At 45.3% G+C, this 18,655-nt stretch overlaps 1 long non-coding RNA gene across 2 annotated transcripts in view; it reads left to right on the forward strand.

Annotated features, from left to right (window-relative positions):
- The window catches only part of LOC102375009, a 90,368-nt gene that overhangs the window by 25,694 nt on the left and 46,019 nt on the right, over positions 1–18,655 (forward strand). The window contains exon 1 of one of the 2 annotated variants that reach the window (XR_325070.2): positions 11,594–11,684. The exons of the other annotated variant lie outside the window; for it this stretch is intronic. This is a non-coding gene — a long non-coding RNA (uncharacterized LOC102375009). Of the gene's footprint in view, positions 1–11,593; positions 11,685–18,655 lie in introns of those variants that run through there. 2 annotated transcript variants of the gene reach the window in all.

The raw sequence follows: 18,655 nt of genomic DNA on the forward strand, positions 1-18,655 counted from the left end.
GTTGTATTCACAAATAAATTCTTTTACAGACTGACTGTGTATTTTGTGTGTGTGTGTGTGTGTGTACACATATATAGATATATACGCGCGCCACACACACACACACACACGCGCGCGCGCGCCCAGAGCAATAAAAAGTAAGATCTCCTGATTACACAAAAATCAGTTCCCAATTGTACTAAGGAGATAGTCCCATTCAAAACCATTAAATGTGTTTAACTATAAAAACTTAAGTGGGTACTTACACCCGTCCCTGAAAAGCAAAGCACTTATACACTTGGCTTAACTTAAAGCCCTTTTACAGTCAATAAACTTATTGACTATGCTGGATATAGCTGGTTTTCTGAATTAGCACAAAAGTTAGGGGACTCCTGTCCCTCTTATGCTGCAAAAAACCCCAGAACTCCCCCCACAAAAAAAAACAAACTTTGCCTTAGAACTAGCTGTATGAAGTTACTTTACTCAAGCACTATCCAAATCAAACTTTATTCAATTTAAATTTTAATGGAAAGTTACTTCTCATATCTGAAGGTGAGACAGCCAAAACCCTTCTAATCCTTCTAGTTGAGCTGACATTCATTTCAAAACAATTAAGGAATGCAGAAATCAAGAGCAGAAATTGAAAAGTAACAGTTGCCGATTTACTTCCTTGGCACCTGCTTTTATTATTGAATTTAAAAAGTTCTGGCAGCTACAACTGGCTCTACCAGATGTTGAAAACATGTTTCAAGAAGAATGGAAAAGAGAGTGTCAGGTGATATAAAGATCATTAAGTTAAAAAATACAATGTCCAGATCAAGTTCTGTTTAGATTGTCAAAATGGATATGGAATGTAATGAAATGTCAAGGACAAGAGGATGAAAAGACTTGGAAAGCACAAGTTCGCAATGAAATAGAATAGTCTTCTCATTTTAAACAGACTTTCATGAATGTCAGTCTATTAGTCCTTAGAAATACAGGAAAGATTTGAGACAGCCATTTCTTATATATTTTGGATCGGCTCTTCTCACTTTCATGGATACTATGAGAAAGATATTGTTTGGAAACTTATCTGTCAGGAAGTTCAATCTTAACAAATAATGTCACCACTATTTGATAATAAACTAAACAGAAAAGAAGGGCGATGTACACCAAAAATATTCCTTACACGTTTCACAGATTTATAGATTGTAAGGCAGGAACGGACCGTGGAATATCATCAGGTAAAGCCCCCTGCACTATGCAGGAAAGACAAGTGGGGTCAGGTGACCCCAGCAAGGTGACTGTCCAGTCTCCTTTTAAAGATTTCCAGGGTAGGTGATTGCAGCACCTCTGGAGGGAGCTTATTCCACAGTCTGGACTCCCTGACTGCTACAGCTCAGCCATGCATGGCTTTTCACTGAACTGGAAACTGGGGATGGGCAGGGAGAGAATAGAGCCCCCCCCCTGCCATGCAGGCCTGGCCCAGACCCACCCAGGACCCAAGTCAGCAAGCTGGGGGGTGCTGCATGGCAAGGGGCTCCATTCTCCTGCCTGCCCCTAGTTCCTGACACAGTGAAAAGCTGTACACTTCTCCAAGCTGTAACTGTCAGTAGGCAGGGGCTGAGTTGGGACACCCTGCTGCGTTGACCTGGCCCAGCCCACCCACCAGGAGATAGTAAGCTGGAGGCAGCTATGTGGTGGGGGGCTCAGTTTTTCCCCTCACCCCGCAAACACCAGTGCTGACGGCTACCAGCTGGCAGGGGGGAGGGGTGTCTGGATGCTTGGCTGAACTCATCTGGGCTCAGCATTCTTCAGCAGCCTCCTGGGAGGTGTGCAGAAGCACCTCCAGCCTTCTGGCCTTAGCCAGTGCAGGCAGACTCCAAGCCCCCCGTTCACTCCCTACCTAACCTAGAACACTTTGAGTAAAGCAGTACTTAGAGCACTTCTGCCTTGGGCTTTTTGAACATCTATACTTAGCTTAAATGACTGGAAAAATGCACTTTCATTAGGATGGAAAACAAAAACTCACTATGATTTATTTTCATTATACACGCTTTGAAGTATCACATGCATAATCAGATTAATTTATTTATAGAATCTTAGGTCTGGAAGAGACCTGGAGGGTCATCTAGTCCAAATCTCCATATAAATACAGAATGTAATTACCATATATAATTGATAACATTACATGGACACAATTGTAGCTTGTTTTGTGCATAGGAACAGAAGAATTTGGAGGTTTGCAAGGCACCTGCTTAATTTATACTGTTTATGCATACTATGGGTAGCATCACAGAGAAGCTTAATTTCCCACACCACATGGGCCAGAAGTGGATGGGTTAAAACAGGTACTCCCTGGCATGCTGATGCACTAGATATGGGGCCTTGCTAGGTACAGGACTGATGTCAATTGTTTGCCACAGAACAAGGATTTATTGTAACTAGATGAAGTTCTCTCTGGCCCAATCGTAATCTTCCCATGGGACAGCCTATGTGGAACATGGTGGTGCCAGGGCACCCCCCCAATTTTTTTTTTTCCACCACCTTGTTTCAAGCCCATCCACCCCACAGTTATCTGCCATGCCTTGATATCTTAGTGAATATTTAGACTGTGACGGCGCATCCAGACGAGCACGATCATGCAGTATGTGGCACTGCAAACACGTAGCTGTATACCACACAGTCCAGTGTTCTACACATTGCAAGGGTGTGCTTCCCGTGCATGTGCTGCTCCAGTTTTTTTTTTCCATGTGTTTTTATATCCGTAGGTCAAAAAAACGGTGAGGAAAAAAAAACAAGCAGCACACACTCAGGCAGTGCACACTGCTGAAAAGCGTACCTGGGTTACCCAAAGCCACACTGTAGCTGCCAGCCAGGCTCCACCCAGCAGGATCACCATGGCTGCAGCCCTGGGATGCCTCCAGGATCCCAGGTAAGGCTTCTGGGGCCATCACAGTCCTGGCCTCCACCTACCCTACTGCCCCCAGAGTAATTTGCCATGCATCAAAGCGCGCATGGCACAGGCATTCCCCAGAGACAAGTAGCTGTGGCACAAAGTGTGCCACTGCTAGTTGTCCTGAGGGAACCAAACATCCACACATGTCTGGACACACCCTGGGAGGCTACTCTGATTTAGTGGTGCAGGCTGCTCTCATGGCCCTGGCCTTATAGGCTACCACACACAGCTCCTGCCTTCCTTACACTGTGTCCCATGCTTTGCAGATGGCATTCTTATAGTCATGTCTGGTTTATGTCACATCCAGTATGCTCCCTGAGCTGGGCCACACTCCAGCTTATGCCCCAGTTGGTCCACACTTAGCTGTTCCTTGTAATTACTCTCCTGTCACATCAGGTTTGTCACATATGGTATACTCCACTGCCTTAGCTGATTCTAGTCCCTACCAGGCCTCCTCATCACTCAGGTCTTTTCCACTAGGCTGCATTCCTTGGTCTTTCACTCATTTCCGGTCTTTCACCCACTTCTCAGGTGACTTTGCATGTCACCATCATGCAGGATCTGATGACCCTGGCCCTACCTTTCACTGGCAGTCCCAATCCAGGGACTTTCACTTATCCAGGCCTGGCCCCACTCTCCAGCCAGTCAAGGCACCAGGCTCTCCATGACATTGGCCACCATTCATTTTGGTCTTTCACACATCTCCGTTCAGGGGCCCTAGCCCCACTCAGGCCCCTTTGCTCCATTCTGAGTTATATGCAGACCTGATTCACTTCTCACTGGCTTGGGTCTGCTTACTCAGGCCCTCTTCACTCATAGTGGCCTGGCTCTGCCTACTCAGGTCCATATCCACTTCACAGTGGCCTGACTCTGCTTACTCAGGCCCTCTTCACTTCATGGTGACCTGGCTCTGTCTACTCAGGCTGATATCCATTGCCCCAGACCTGGCTCTGGTATGTTCAAGCCACTCTGTAGGCCTGGCTCTACTTTGCTCAGGCCTCTCTTCACTCCATCCTGAGGCATCTGGACCCTCCTGGCCCAAATGATCTTTCTCCAAGCCCTCAATTTTCTGTCACAGTATGCTCCCTTGGCCTTCCCCACCATGGGGTAACCCAGAAGGAAGTGGGAGCTGAGGCTTTCACTGGGGAGGCACAGGTGTGGCATTTCCTGGGGGCTGCCCAACCACAAGCAGTCCTACCACACAAACCAACTCCAGCTGGGTGCAGTTTTCGATCTGGCCCAGGTCCACTCCATCAGGCCACCCTGATCTCACTATACTTGCTCCTAGACTTCCCCTGCCCTTCTCCCTTCACCAGCTGTACTGGTGTTCTCAAGCCCTGACTCCATTTCATGGTCTTCCTGGTCCAAACCCTCTCTCAGATCCTTGTTCCTTATCCCCACTCCTCAGGTGACTTTGCATGTCACCATCATGCAGGCTCTGATGGCCCTGGCCTCCTACCTTTCACTGGCAGTCCCAATCCAGGGACTTTCACCTATCCAGGACTGGCCCCACTTTCCAGCCAGTCAAGGCACCAGGCTCTCCATGACATTGGCCACCGTTCATGGTGGGACTCATTCCCTTTGGCCTTTGCTGGGCCCTGGCTGCCACTAGGCCAGTAGAGGTCTCTGACACCAGCACACAAGCCACCATCCCTGTTTTCTCCTGATCCCTCCTCTCTGAGCCCCTTCATGTCACTCACTCTCTACTGGGCATGGAACCCCACCATGATCTTATCCTCTCTACCCCTCAGGTACACTCTGGCAGGACACTTCGCCTCCTGTACCCCTGGCTCTAGCCCTCCAGGTCCACTTGGTCATCTTCTATGGCCTAACTCTTCCCAAGGCCACTGGTTTTCTTTCCCTCTGATCAGTCTTGCAGCTTGCTGGATAGGTTGGGGACTCCACTTTGGGTCCCTAGGAACCTCTGCCTCCCCTGTAAGTCCTACCCCAGTAGTACCAACGGCCTTCCAGAGATGTGCTCTTTTCCAAAATGTGTGTGGCTGTCTCTTCTCCTCTGTTGTGTCACCCATCTTACAACCATTCAGCATGGGCTTATGCCTTGACTCAGACCAGGCTTAGTCAAGTGAGGCCTCCTGATTCACCCCACCTGCCAGCCTTTTTGTTTGCTGACTCCTTAATGGGGACCAGTCATACCTGCCAGGGCTTCCAAATTCTGGTTGGCTCCCTTAAAGTGGCAGGCACATCCAGTGCCCTGCCACACTATGATTGAGATTTGTGGCACAGTCACAAGTGACACCTATTTAACTTTTGTTTTTATAGGTTTGCTCTTTCTTCCATTGCAAACAATAGGCATAGAGTCCTTTTTCCCCTTGGATTCTAGAACAGATGCCACATAGCACCTTCTACTGGAGAATGTCAAAGTGGCTTACAACATTAATAAATGACACCTCCCACATCTGACAGGAAGTACCATGATCCTTAATTTAATAGATTTCATAGACATTTGGGCTGGAAGGGACCCCAGATGATCATCGAGTCCAGCCCCCTGCCCCAGGGGCAGGAAGCCAGCGGGGATCATAGGATCCCAGCAAGATAAGCATCCAAATGTGTCTTGAAGGTGTTCAAAGTGGGTGCTTGGCAGTCTATTCCAAATCTTGGGGGCTTGGACAGTGAAGAAGTTTCCCCCAGATATTCCCCCAGATCCTGATGAGGACCCCTGATAAACTTATAGGTGGTCACCAGATCACCCCTGAGCCAGTGCTCTTCCAGGCTGAAGAGTCCCATGGCTCTCAGCCTTTCATCATAAGGTCTGTTTTCCTGACCTCTGATCATGCACATGGCTCTCCTCTGCACCCTCTCAAGCTTCTCCACATCCTTTTTTGAATTGTGGAGCCCAAAACTGGATGCAGTACACCAGCTGTGGCCTGACCAAGGCCGAGTACAATGAGAGAATGATGTCCCAGGATTTGCTTGAGAAGCATCTATGGATGCAAGCCAGCATTTCCCTTTTCTTAGCCGCAGCATCACACTGCAGGCTCATGTTCATCTCGTGGTCAATCATGACCCCCAAGTCCCTTTCATCTGTAGTGCTAACCAGCGTAGCACTACTGAACCTATAAGCATGCTGCAGGTTTTTCCTCCCCAGGTGGAGAACCTTGCATTTTTCGGTGTTGAACACCATCAACTTCTCATCCGCCCATTTCATGAGCCTGTAAGATCTGCCTGGATCACCCTCCTGTCCTCAGGTGTGGATGCTTTAACCCAGAGTTTGGTGTCATCAGAAAACTTGTCCAGTCTGCTTCTGACACCAATGTCCACATTTTTGATAAAGATGTTAAATAGTATAGGTCCTCGGACGGAGCCTTGAAGGACCCCACTGATGACCTTGCACCAAGCCGATTGGCTCCCGTTGACCACCACCCTCTGGGTCCTACTGTGGAGCCAGTTCCCCAGCCAGCAGATCATGGTGAGGTCGAGGCCACAGCTAGCCAGTTTAGCCAAGAGGTGATCATGGGATACCAGATTGAAGGCGTTTTTAAAGTCAATATATATGACATTAATCTCTTCCCCCTTGTCCAGGTGATAAGTCACCTGGTCATAAAAGGAAATGAGATTGGTCAAGCAATACCTCCCCGCAACAAACCCATGCTGGGTATCCCTCAGGATATTGCCTTCAGCTAGTCTGTTAAGGATGGCCTCTTTGATAATCTTTTCCAAGACCTTCCCCAGGATAGAGTTCAGGCTGACGGGCCTGTAGTTTTCTGGATCTACCTTCCTCCCTTTCTTGAAGATAGGTATGACATTGGGCTTCTTCCAATCTTTGGGCACATCACCAGAGCACCAAGAGCTCTCAAAGATCTATGCCAGGGCCTGAGCTATGATGATTGCCAGGTCCCTGAGTACCCTTGGGTGTAACCCATCAGGGCTGGCTGACTTGAAGGTATCCAGCCTATCAAGGTGTTCTTTCATGAGGTCAGCTTCAATGGAGGGCAAGGAATCTCCCTCACCTGGGCCTCTCTGACCCACAGTGGGCAGGACTGTCCCATGGGATTGGTGAAAAACTGATGCAAAGTACCTATTTAGCAAGTTTGCTTTTTCCTGGGCAGCTCACTTTATCATTTCCTCAAGAAATGATAAAATTAGCTGCGTATGGTCACAGGAGAAGTTGGGGCAGAGACGAGAAAAGAATCTATATTGTTTGGTGTCTGGTCCTGTACCTTAACCACCAGATTTTTTCCTTTGATGACATATAAGTATGATTTGTGTCTGCAAATATGTGCACACGTGCAAACACACACACAGGTTAGATAAACATTCAAAAATCCCAAGGTGGAATTACTCAGACCTATGCAGTTTTCTGTAAGTGCCCTAGTTTAGGTTGGGAGCAAAGAGAATAGAAGTTTGTACTTTAGTGGCAGCGAGGCACACAGGCTGCCTGAACTGGCTGAGGCCAGCAGGTTGGGGGCACTTGAAACCACCTCCCAATGTGACCCATGGCCTCCCCAGGCTGCTGGAGATTGCCAAGCACTGCCAAGTCATTGACAGACATCTCCAGCCTGGTCTGCTCTCAGTCAGTGTACTCCCTCACAGGCCATGAGGGTCTTTCAGTGATCTCCCACACACCCACCCTGGGACCCTCATGGTTCCAGTGAGCCAGCATAATGCCATGGAACCAGGCATGGCTGGGCCACTCTTCCCCACTCCCATCACCAGTCAGCATCAGTGATAGGCATCAGCAGCTTGTATAGCAACCTAAGAGGGTGGCTAGCAGGGACCCACAAAGACACCTGGGATACCAGCAGACAATGATCTGCTTTGATTTGTGAGCAAACTTGGTACTGAAGTTTGATTTACTGGTCTAACCTAGATCAATTAAGTCTGATACCACATCAGTCCAGGTCTATCTTAAACATGGATTCACCATTTTTCAACCAATCTTCATGATCCAAACTTCTGCTCTGTCACAGGTGTAGACTGGTTTCCAAGCACCTAAACTGGAAAAAGTGTCACATCTGTACCTGCCTGTCTCAGGGCACTAAGGTGCCCTGCTCCTTTAAAGAACTGAAAATGCTAGGGGAAGAGCCCTAGCAGTGAGTTGGAGGCCCCAGCTGCTGGTTACCAGGGCAACCAGAGTGAGCTAGTGGCCCACACCTGCCAGCAGTCAGCTGACTGGAAGGGGCAGGGCCTGGATCACATATAAACCCCAGGGCTGAGGCTAGGAAGGCAGTTCCCTGCTAGCAGCCAAGGGGAAGGAGCTCTCCAAGAGCAAGCAAGGGGGAGAGGCCTGTCTGCGGGAGCAGCCTCTGATACTGTTAAAGGATGGACCATTCCCCGGTAGGGTTTGGATGAGGTTATAGCCGAGTGGCTTGAATGTATGTTACAGCCCAGGGGCTTGTGTTTTGTTTATTGTCTCATAAGACCGGTGGTTTAGGTGAAGCTGTTAGGGGATGGAGGCGGCCTCATAGGGGACCCCCGGCAGTGTGGGAACCCCAGCACCAGAGAGGGCCCAGCATTTGGCGGGGCTGCAGAAAGCCCCAGCTCCAGTGAGGCACCGAGCGAGACAGGGCTGCAGAAAGCCCAAGAGCCAGTGAAGGTGCCAAGTGAGACAGGGCTGCAGAGAGTCCAAGGACAACATGGGGACCAAATTATAACAAGGCCCAGACCAAAAAATGTCAGTTCCATCTACGAGGCTTGAGGCGTGGTAAAGGGGTGGTTGGAGCCACGCATAGTCCATAAGGCTAGCGTGCCCCGAAACACTCATTGCAAAATGGGACCCACAAGGGGTCCAGGAGCCCACGGGGTCAGAGAGTACAGCAAACTGTGTCCAAGGGGACATAAAGGCAGCTTCCCTATTATATATTTTCCGTCAAAGACGTGGTGGGCGAGAATCGAGGGTGCCCATTGGGTCAACTTGGCATGGTAAGGGGCCTTGGGAGATCACAGCCACCCTTAAGGACCCCCCATCCCGTGACACTACCCCCCTCACCTCCCCCACACAAAACAGTCCCTTTGAAGTAGAAACCTAAGCCTCAAAAAGCAGCCGTTTTAGAAGGGATTATTGCTTCATGATAATTATGCACAGGTGTGCCTGATTTCAAGGTAATGTTTGGTCATCAGATAATAATTCTGCTTCTTCCACCAGCCTTTCAAGGTAAACTTCTACTTGAGTATCTCACAACAGGCAGTAATTGAGAGGGATTCCTTGTCTTGGTCAAGAGTGCTTTGTACTAAAATTTCCCTAGCCTGTAGTAAGAGAGAAATTAATTTTCCTTTACATTTATTAAATTGTCATGAGATGGCAAACCTTTAGAGTCTCTGATTTCTGCTGGGAAAACTTTACAATAGGAGTCTATTTCTCATTGGGATTAGCATATCTAGTTAGCATAATTTTATATTGTATTTCATCCATCAAATTTGACCTTTCCATTTGTCTCTCTGAGTTTTCTTTTTCTTTTCAAGGACATAGACTGTTATTTCAGTTCTCTGCAAATACAGAACATGATGGGCAAAACTACAGGGGTATGGGAAGCCCACGTGACTTCAAATAGACTGTTACTGAGGCCAGTCAGACTCAAGCACAAACTTGCACACTTTGCTGAATTGGGGGTCTACAAGCAGCTTGCTTAGGTTCTGGGGAATGAGCAATCTTCTGGGAAAAGGGGTTTCTGCTAGAGCTTAGCAAGAGCTAAGGCAAGCAAGGATGTTCAGTGCTCTCCCTATATAGATACATAAATATTAGGGTCGGAAGGGACATCAATAGATCATCGAATCCGACCCCCTGCATAGGCAGGAAAAAGTGCTGGGTCTAGATGACCCCAGCTAGATGCATATCCAACCTCCTCTTGAAGACCCCCAGGGTAGGGGAGAGCACCACCTCCCTTGGGAGCCCGTTCCAGACCTTGGCCACTAACTGTGAAGAAGTTCTTCCTAATGTCTAGTCTAAATCTGCTCTCTGCTAGCTTGTGGCCATTATTTCTTGTAACCCCTGGGGGCGCCTTGGTGAATAAAACCTCACCAATTCCCTTCTGTGCCCCGATGATGAACTTATAGGCAGCCACAAGGTTGCCTCTCAACCTTATAAGGAGTATAGCATCAACTTCTGCCACTGTCGGACACAGAATACTAGGTTGTATGGACCATTGGTCTGACCCAGTATGGTCCCTTGGCCCCTTACTGTGCCAGGTTGGTCTGACTTTCTTATGTTCTTATTTAGGGGAAAAAAAATGCATTCAGGTGCATACAAGACTGGAAAGAGAATTTTTTTTTTCCATGTTGATGTTTCAGTTCTGAAGAGGAATATTTGCTGTTATTTTTATTTTTTTGGTTTAATACCACTGTCTAAGAGAAGGCAGGGAATTGGGAATACATGGAAATATTACATTTTAAATAATTAATTGCATTATAAAATAAGCTCTTAATAATGGGTATATTTCCCAAAGTCTGGACATTTGGTTTGGGTAAGTATTTTTTCAGAGGAAGGAGAATATAGACCTACATAATTATATTTCTTTTGTAGGCATATTTCAGTTGTAATTATTTTGTTCTGTGGACATTCAGGGCACCTGTACGTGTGTGTTTAAGCACAACTACATTTAATGTACATTAAGCTAATGTATATTAAGTGATTTTTGGCAAGTATCTACATGTGCAGAGACTTGGCACTAACTTTAGCACCAAGTCCCTGCAGCCCTGCCATGTGACCCTAGTGGCTGGGCAGATCTGGCACTGAAGTTAGCGCTGGGTCGCATCTAAACATGTGTTAATGCGCTTTAACTAATAGTACCTAAATTTGATGGGAATGGAATGGAAAATCAAAGAAAAGTGGAAAAAAATTACTGAGACTGCATTCTTTTTTGTATAGGTCTAAACTAGCAAGCAATAAATATATAACATTTCAGAAAAATATATGGGTTATGGTAGTCTGCAGTGCCCAAATATTTACAAATAAAAACCTGAAAGAGTTCCGGAAGTTATTGCCTCATGTATAGAAGTGAATTTTATCCTGTCACTAACCAGCTTTATGCATTCTGCTTTTTTATTGCTAGGATTTAAAATGTCCTTCTTTAATAAAGAGAAGACAGAGGTCCTGATCCAGAGAAGTACTTAGGCAAATGTTTAACCTGAAGCATCTGAATCATTCCAAAAGGTAGAAGCATAAAGCTGGCTCCTAGTCCACAGGATTGCTCACATGCTTGAAGTTAAATGCATGCTGAAGACTGTCTCATTTTTAAAAATACAAAACAATTTCTTAAAATACAAAAATATTTAGTTGTCATGGTGACATCTGAAAGAACCCTCTGGGGAAAAAGAGCCAGTAGAAACTTGTGGGGGAACATGGATTGCAGGCTTTTCCTGCCCTAGCTTAACAGAAGAACACAATGGTTTTCACCTGCGGTTAGGCTCTGAGGAAAACAGCGGTTTCAGTTTTATCTCCCCATCCACTCAGCTGAGTATTGTGCTGCTCTTTTCTTTTTTGAATGCAAAGTTTAACCAGTTTACCTGCAGGCTGCATGCAAAAAAGAAAATAAGGCACGTTGGTGCTATCAAACTTTCAAATGGCAAGACAGCACTGACATGAGATGCAACCTTCAGAGAGAAAGCAAATCCAACTGTCTTCAAAATCAGAATCAGTTGATCCTCCTTGCTTGTTTGTGCTCCATGATAAATCAGCATATGGGATGATAAACCATGATTGTTGGCATGTAATTTGGGATGGATCTTCAAGGTAGAAACTTGTTCAAACAAGTGTGCTCAGTATTTTAGAAGACAGTGCTTCCTGTTTTCTGCTGGAGCTTGGTGCCCTCAGGTAGCACTAAGCTAACATTTCTTATCTTTATATGATCCATGTACTATACTTTGTATTTCAAATAATTTCTTATCCTGCTTTGCAGATGCATTTATGCATGACTGATACTTCAATTTATTGTTTTGTTGGCCTCATTTGTGGATTCATTGTAATAAAATTATTACAGTTTGGATGAAGAAATCATAGCTGCTTAAGCCTCAGAAATGCTGAGCTGCTCTCAAGTTGTTTTTTTCCCCCTTATTCTGTCACACATAGTGACCATTATGAGAGCCTTAGTTTAAAACTTTCTTTTTAAAGTAAAATTAAAAAAACCTTCAGGACAGAAATTATTTTAACTTGACTTATTTGTTATCAAATTATAATAGGTTCTTGCTAATATTATTTATGCTAAGTTTAAGATGAGTTTGACTACTAGATATCCAAAATTAGAAGTATTTTGATTATACGTTTAGCTCATGCAGAATTTCTGTTTCCTGACCAGATAAGTATAATGCTTAGAATTCAGTTTCCACTGGGAATACTTAAGTATTTGAAATTTAATTTTCTCCAGTATTCACTTAGAAAGCATGATTACTCCTGACAGTAACCTAATTCGGTAGAACATTCAGAGAAAGAGAATACAAAAGGTCAGGAGCATAGTCAATGTGAATTCATTTAATAATTTGAATTGATATCTCCTGAATAGATTTTGCATTATTTATTTACTTTGAAATCTGGTTTTCATTTTACCCTTTTGGTTAGTTAAAAAGGTAGTTTATCTTGTCCTTTCACAGTTTCATTGTCTTTATGTTTTCAATAATATTCTTGCAATTGTTTTGAGAGACTATTTAGTGTTCATAAACTGAAAACCTTATAACTGTAGCCATTCTCATCGAGGCATCAGACCACATTTCTTATCTGCTTCTGAGTCTTACTGCTGCTTCTTTCTAACCATATGAACAAATGAGGGGTTGTTTTTTCTTGTTATGATCTTTATATCAAAGTATAATTTGAAAAATGTATGACAGGTGGAATCATGGGCACCTTGCTGTGAGCAAATGATTGCAAAAGGGAGAGTTAAGGCAGTACCTGTGCAGATTAAAAACAAACACAATAGTAGTATATACTCTATCAAGAATGGAAAGACTTGCTAGAAAACTGATCTTAAAGCACCTCTTGTTACAAACAAGACCAGCCCTCAGATACTGTGCCAAAATCAGCATCTGACACATCAGTACAACTACCCACCATAACCTTTTTTTTTTTTTTTTTTTTTTTTTTTTTTAATACAAATACAAAAGCCCAATAATTGCCTCTCCTTTTTGCAATAGACCCCTTCAGCCTACTGGCTGTGTCTACATGAAATGCTGACTGTGTATAAACAAGTCCTAAATGACTGTGCAGTAACTCCGGCACACATGCGCACACAGTCTCTCCCTCCCTCATTGCTTTCTCTGTCTCTCTCTCCCCCTCCCTCTTGGCAGGGATGTACGCACATGCACACACATATGCACACTCCCACTCCTGGCCCTGGGGTGCCTGTGCAGCTGCATACTCCTGCGGTCTAGTGATGCAGCCAGGGGCCACATAGTCCTGGAGCAGCCAGCAGCATGCAGGGAAGCAGTGCAAGCTGCAGCAGGCAGAGACTTCTGGTTGGGAGGACAGGGGTAGGAGGGCATTGGGGGTGGGGTGGGGCCAGGTTGGCCTTGCTGGTGAGTCCTGTTGGCTCCCCCTGGCTCCTACTGCCCCTGTCATCTTCAACAGGCAGCCAGGAGCAGATAAATATACATTTTCTAAATTTTTAGGGGCCCCGCAGGCTGGATAGAATGGCCTGGCAGGCTGAATGCAGCCCATAGGCCCTATTTTGGCCACCCCTGGTCTAGGCTCTCTGCTCCAATCACCCTGTGAATAGCAAGCCAGGGGTAGATACTAGTTGACCAGGGAGAAGTGAGGTAATTGCAAGATGCTGAATGCAATTGGGGAAGGGTTGTTGGGGGTACCATCTATATCTGAAAAGGGGATGGAGACCTTTTCTCCATGAAAAGATACTTTAGCATTAATGGTATTTGATTTGATAAACAGGAATTAGATAATGGTGAGGAAAGGTGTGATCATTGTAATATTTGGAGTGTAGTATCTATGTCCCCAGTAGTGAACAAGGTAGGAACCATTGATCTGTTTAACCTAATACTTCATTCTGGCATTAAAATTTGTGCATCTCTGATGTATTGGGACTGACATTAAGGAATATCCCTCTAAAGCTGTGATAAGAATGTGACAGGGCTAGTGGCATGCTAGTAAAGGGATTATTGGTGTCATGATGAAAACGAGACGTGCCCTGACACCTTTGTACTCAAGGACTCACTGCCCGGTAGATGGGTTGTAGCTATGTGTTGGTGTGGCAGGTCTTGGCTGATACAGAAGTGCTCTATCAAGGATATGGCTGTGTATATGTGTGCAGTTTCATAGATTTCATAGATTTTTAGGGTCAGAAGGGATCTCAGTAGATCATCTAGTCCAACCCCAATGTGTCAGTAAGTATCCTCAAGAATATTGTTCGTGGATTCTGCAGTGCCAGTTAAAATTTGTGCGCGCTATAAATGGCTTCCTGTAGGCAGTTCTTTATATGGAACTCTCAATACTGGCTCTCAATAATACAATGAGTGGAACTAGAGAAACAGGGCTGGGCTTCAGGAGGAACCTAAGCTAAGTGACCAGAGACTCAGGGCAAGCTGGTATCTGGATGCTAATAGATATACCGTAGAGCCTCAGCAGATAACACAGACCTTCAGTATGCTTAGGAAAGTTCCTGCAACTCTGCCTGCCATGTTATTCCTTGTGAATAAATAAGTGGTGAGTTGGCTCCCTTCTAGCATGGACAGTGGAAATTTGTCAAAGTGCAGTCAGCTCTATTAAATGTGCACCAGGTGCAACCTTGATGGGATAGACTAGATGACTTTAAAGTACTTCCCAGCCTCTATGTCTGGGATTCTATATGCATTTCCTTTTTGTTTTGAGGCATGGATTTCCAGATGCAATAGCAATAAAAGTAGCTTGTTTTAAGTTTTATTGCATTGTGTTTCATGTCTCCAAATGGGCAACTTCTGTTCTTACAAACCTGAATCTCCCATGTAGTAAAACACAACAGCTCATTTTAAAACCACTCTAGTTTAACCCAGCTAAAGTAATTTTAATTAAAACCAAATAAAAATATACCTTCCCTCTCTGTTTGGTCAGATGAAAGCAAGGTTGTCATAATAATGGAATGGGAGACTCCTACATGCCTGAGGTGAGAGGCTGATAGACAGTTACAATGCTGCAATGTAATCACGTTAGCACCCAGATATTAAAGCTGGCAGCTGAATGAGAAATCCCATAGGCAGCCACAATAGATTAGGCAGAAGATTTAATACATCATTTGCTGAGCATAATGGTCAGGATAAAAAAAAAAAAAAAAAAGATAAAAATCCATGCATTATTTTTAGGAAGCCCAGTTTTTTAAGTGTTAATCCTAAATCTAGGCAGCTCATTCATAGCCCTTCTTCTGGGTGCCCTTCTCCCTACACCCTCTGGTGCCCAAGCCCTGAATAAATCTGATTTATGAGGCACAGTGTAACAGGACTAGATATGAATGATACGCCATGTGCCTGTCTTGGCATAAAGAGATCTATGAGACCTACAACAAATCAAATAATTTTTAAATTATCTAAAGTGACCATTTTCTTTTTCAGTGCCAAATGTATATGTTGACATCTAAATGCCCATTCACATGGTGTAATTCAAATTGGGCCTATCAAAGTGTGTACTGATGACCTTGTACATGTAAAGTATGTTTTTAGGGTCAGAAGAGACCTCAGTCATGAACCATAGCAGCCAATGTCCTAATTCTATGTCCTAATTCTATGAAATGTTGTAAATATATGCTCAAGAGATCCTGGGTAGGGAGCCAGAGGGGCACCTGAAGTGTGGCAGACAGATCGGGGGCCCACACCCCCAGGAGGACTCTGGCACAGACCCCACAACCCTCTCAGGTATTCCAGTGGGCCCTTGATCTGCCTGATGGATGACAGGAGGCTCGTTCTGCTGCCTGTGGACAGTGGCAGCCAGGGCCATCCCAAGGGGGTGCGAATCGGGGCAACCGCCCCAGGTTCCACACTTCAGGGGACCCCACACAGCTGGGCAGAGTGACTGTGAGGACTGCATCGCCACCACCACCCTCTTTGGGTATGGCTGCTCGCTACCCCCCCACTGGGTGGGGGCGGCAGCTTCTTCACATCCAGGGCACACGGGATTGGGGTGGGGCAAGTCCCCATGCACATGAACTGATTTGCCCCAGGCCCTGCACCCTCCTCAGATCAGCTCTGGTTGCTGCTGTCCCCAGGTGACAGCTTCCTGTCATCCAAGAGGCAGATCGAGGGTCCACTGAGACCCCCAGGAGGGCTGTGGGGACTGTGCCAGAGTTCCCAAGGGGGTGCAGGCCCCCTATCTGCCTGCCAGATTACAGGAGGCAGGTGCTGCTACCTGGGGCCAGTGGCAGCACTGATCTTCTTGGCTCAGGGTGCAGGCTGTGCCCAGCACCGGTTTGTCATCTGGCAGGCAGATTGGGGACCCACAACCCCAGGAGGGCTCCAGCACAGCCCCTGCAGCCATCCCAGGGATGCAGCAAGCCCCCAAATCTGCCTTTCTGCCGCATTTTATGATTTCTCACTATAACCTATGGGTGAAATGGTGAAACAGCATCGAAACAGCCAAAGAGTTTTGATGAAATAGAATGGAACAGTGCTTTCAAAATTAAACAAAACTTCAACCAAAACACTGTTCTGTCAAATGGAAGTCAAAGCAGAATGGTGCTGTTTTGTACAGCCCTACTGTGCACTGCTGTATTTTCCTTCTAGCAATTATCAAGGTGATTTAAGTCCCTCTTGGGCACCAGCACCTGTGATCAGGAAATGTCCAATAGCTATTTGAAGAAAGCCTCATCTACCACTTCTTCCTGTTTTTGTGGTCTATAGAGACCCCACCATGACATCACCCTTATTGATCTCTCCTCTCACCTTAACCCAGAGACTTTCAATAGGCCTATCTCCAGTTTCACACCGGAGCTCTGAGCAATCATATGGCTCTTTAACATAAAGTGCAATTTCTCCTCCTCTTCTCCCCTGCCTCTCCTTCCTAAACAGTTTGTACCCATCCATGACAGTGCTTCAGTCCTGCGAGCTATCCCACCAAGTCTCTGTTATTCTATGCCTACCTCCTTCAGCCTCTCCTCATATAACTTTCTTTCCAAGCCCTTTATCTTCTTTGTTGCCCACCTCTGGATCCTCTCTAACTTCTCCATTTCCTTTCCAAAATGAAGAGAACAGAACTGTACTCCAAATGAGGCCTAACCAGTGCCTCTCATGCCTTGTGCCTACTGCTTCTATTGATGCATCCCAAAACCACATTCACTTTTTCAGTGACTGCATCACACTACAGATTCATATTGAGTCTGTGATATACCAAGACACCCATGACCTTTTCCATAGTGCTGCCAGCCAGCCAGGTGTCACCCATTTTATATTTGTGTTTTTAATTATTCCACCTGAGGTGTAGCACCTTGCATTTATCTGCATTGAACTTCATCCTGTTACATGTAGCTTAACTATCCAATCTGTCAAGATCCTTCTGAATTGCACTTACATCTTCTAACGTGTTCACAATCCCTCCTGGTTTTTTGTTGTCTGCAAACTTGCTCAATAAGCTTTCCATGTCAGCATCCAAATCATTAATAAGCATGTTGATCAGCATTGAGTCCAGGACAGATCCCTGCGAGGCTCCACTCAAAACGTCCTACTATTCTTACACAGGCCCATTAAAAATTACATTTTGCTTGTGGCTATTGAGCCAGTTATCTATTCACCTTGTAGTTGTTTTTATCTATCCCACTTTTCTCCAGTTTGTTTATGTGAAAGTCATGTGGGACATTGTGAAAAGCTTTGTTGAAGTCCATATACACTATAGCCACAGCATTCCCTTAATCCATCCAAGCAGTTATTTTGTCAAAGAAGGAGATCAAGTTTCTTTGACATGATTTTTTTTTCATAAATCTGTGCTGGCTGCTTGTAATCAGCCTTTCCTCCTGCAGATGTTTGCAAATGGCCTTCCTTAGGATATGTTCCAGTATCTTCCCAGGTATTAAGGTGAAGATAACCAGTCTGTAGGGTTTTTTTTTCCTTTTTTTAAAGAGGGCTCTACACTGACCTTTTTCCAGTCCTATAGTACTTGTTCCATCTCCTATGACTTCATGAAGAACATTGGAATGGGCCTCCAAAATCTCATCTTCCATTTCCTTCAATACCCTAAGATGAAGTTCATCCCACCATGCTGACTTGATTCATTCTGATCCAAAAAAAGCTCTGTGTCTGTCTGTTTTGTTATTTCCTCCCTCGCTTGCTCCCTTCCTTATCCAGATAATACTTATTAGGTGTCTTGCTGCAGCTTAATTTTTTTGTGAAGACTTTTTAAGGCAAAGTAGCTGTTGAGTAGTTCTTCCTTCTTCAGTTAGGAGTCCCCCCTGGCTTATTAACAAAGGATTCACAGCTTCTTTGGGCCTTCTTTGCTGGCCAACATACTCATCTTGTTGTCCTTAACCTCCTTTGTCAGATGCAGCTTGTTCTTTATCATTGCTTTCCTGATTTTATCCCTGCAGATACTTGCTATTTCCCAATATGTTTCCTGGTGACCTATCCATTCTTCCATTGCCTATATCATTTCCTTTGACTTTTGAGACATTTTAGAAGTTCCTTTTGTAGCCACATTAGTCTCTTGCCATTCTGCTTCTGCTTCCATCATATTGAGAGATTTTTGTTGGGCTCCTGGGCACCTTCACCCTTCATTCTGTCCTCCCATGACACCATGCCTATTAACTCCTTGAGTTGGATGAAATCCAGCTTTTTTAAATCTAGCATCCTAGTTTTGCTGACCTCATGCTTTCCCTGTCGTAGATCTAGAAT

This window comes from Alligator sinensis, unplaced genomic scaffold (genome assembly GCF_000455745.1).
Source record: "Alligator sinensis unplaced genomic scaffold, ASM45574v1 scaffold774_1, whole genome shotgun sequence".
NCBI lineage: Eukaryota > Metazoa > Chordata > Crocodylia > Alligatoridae > Alligator > Alligator sinensis.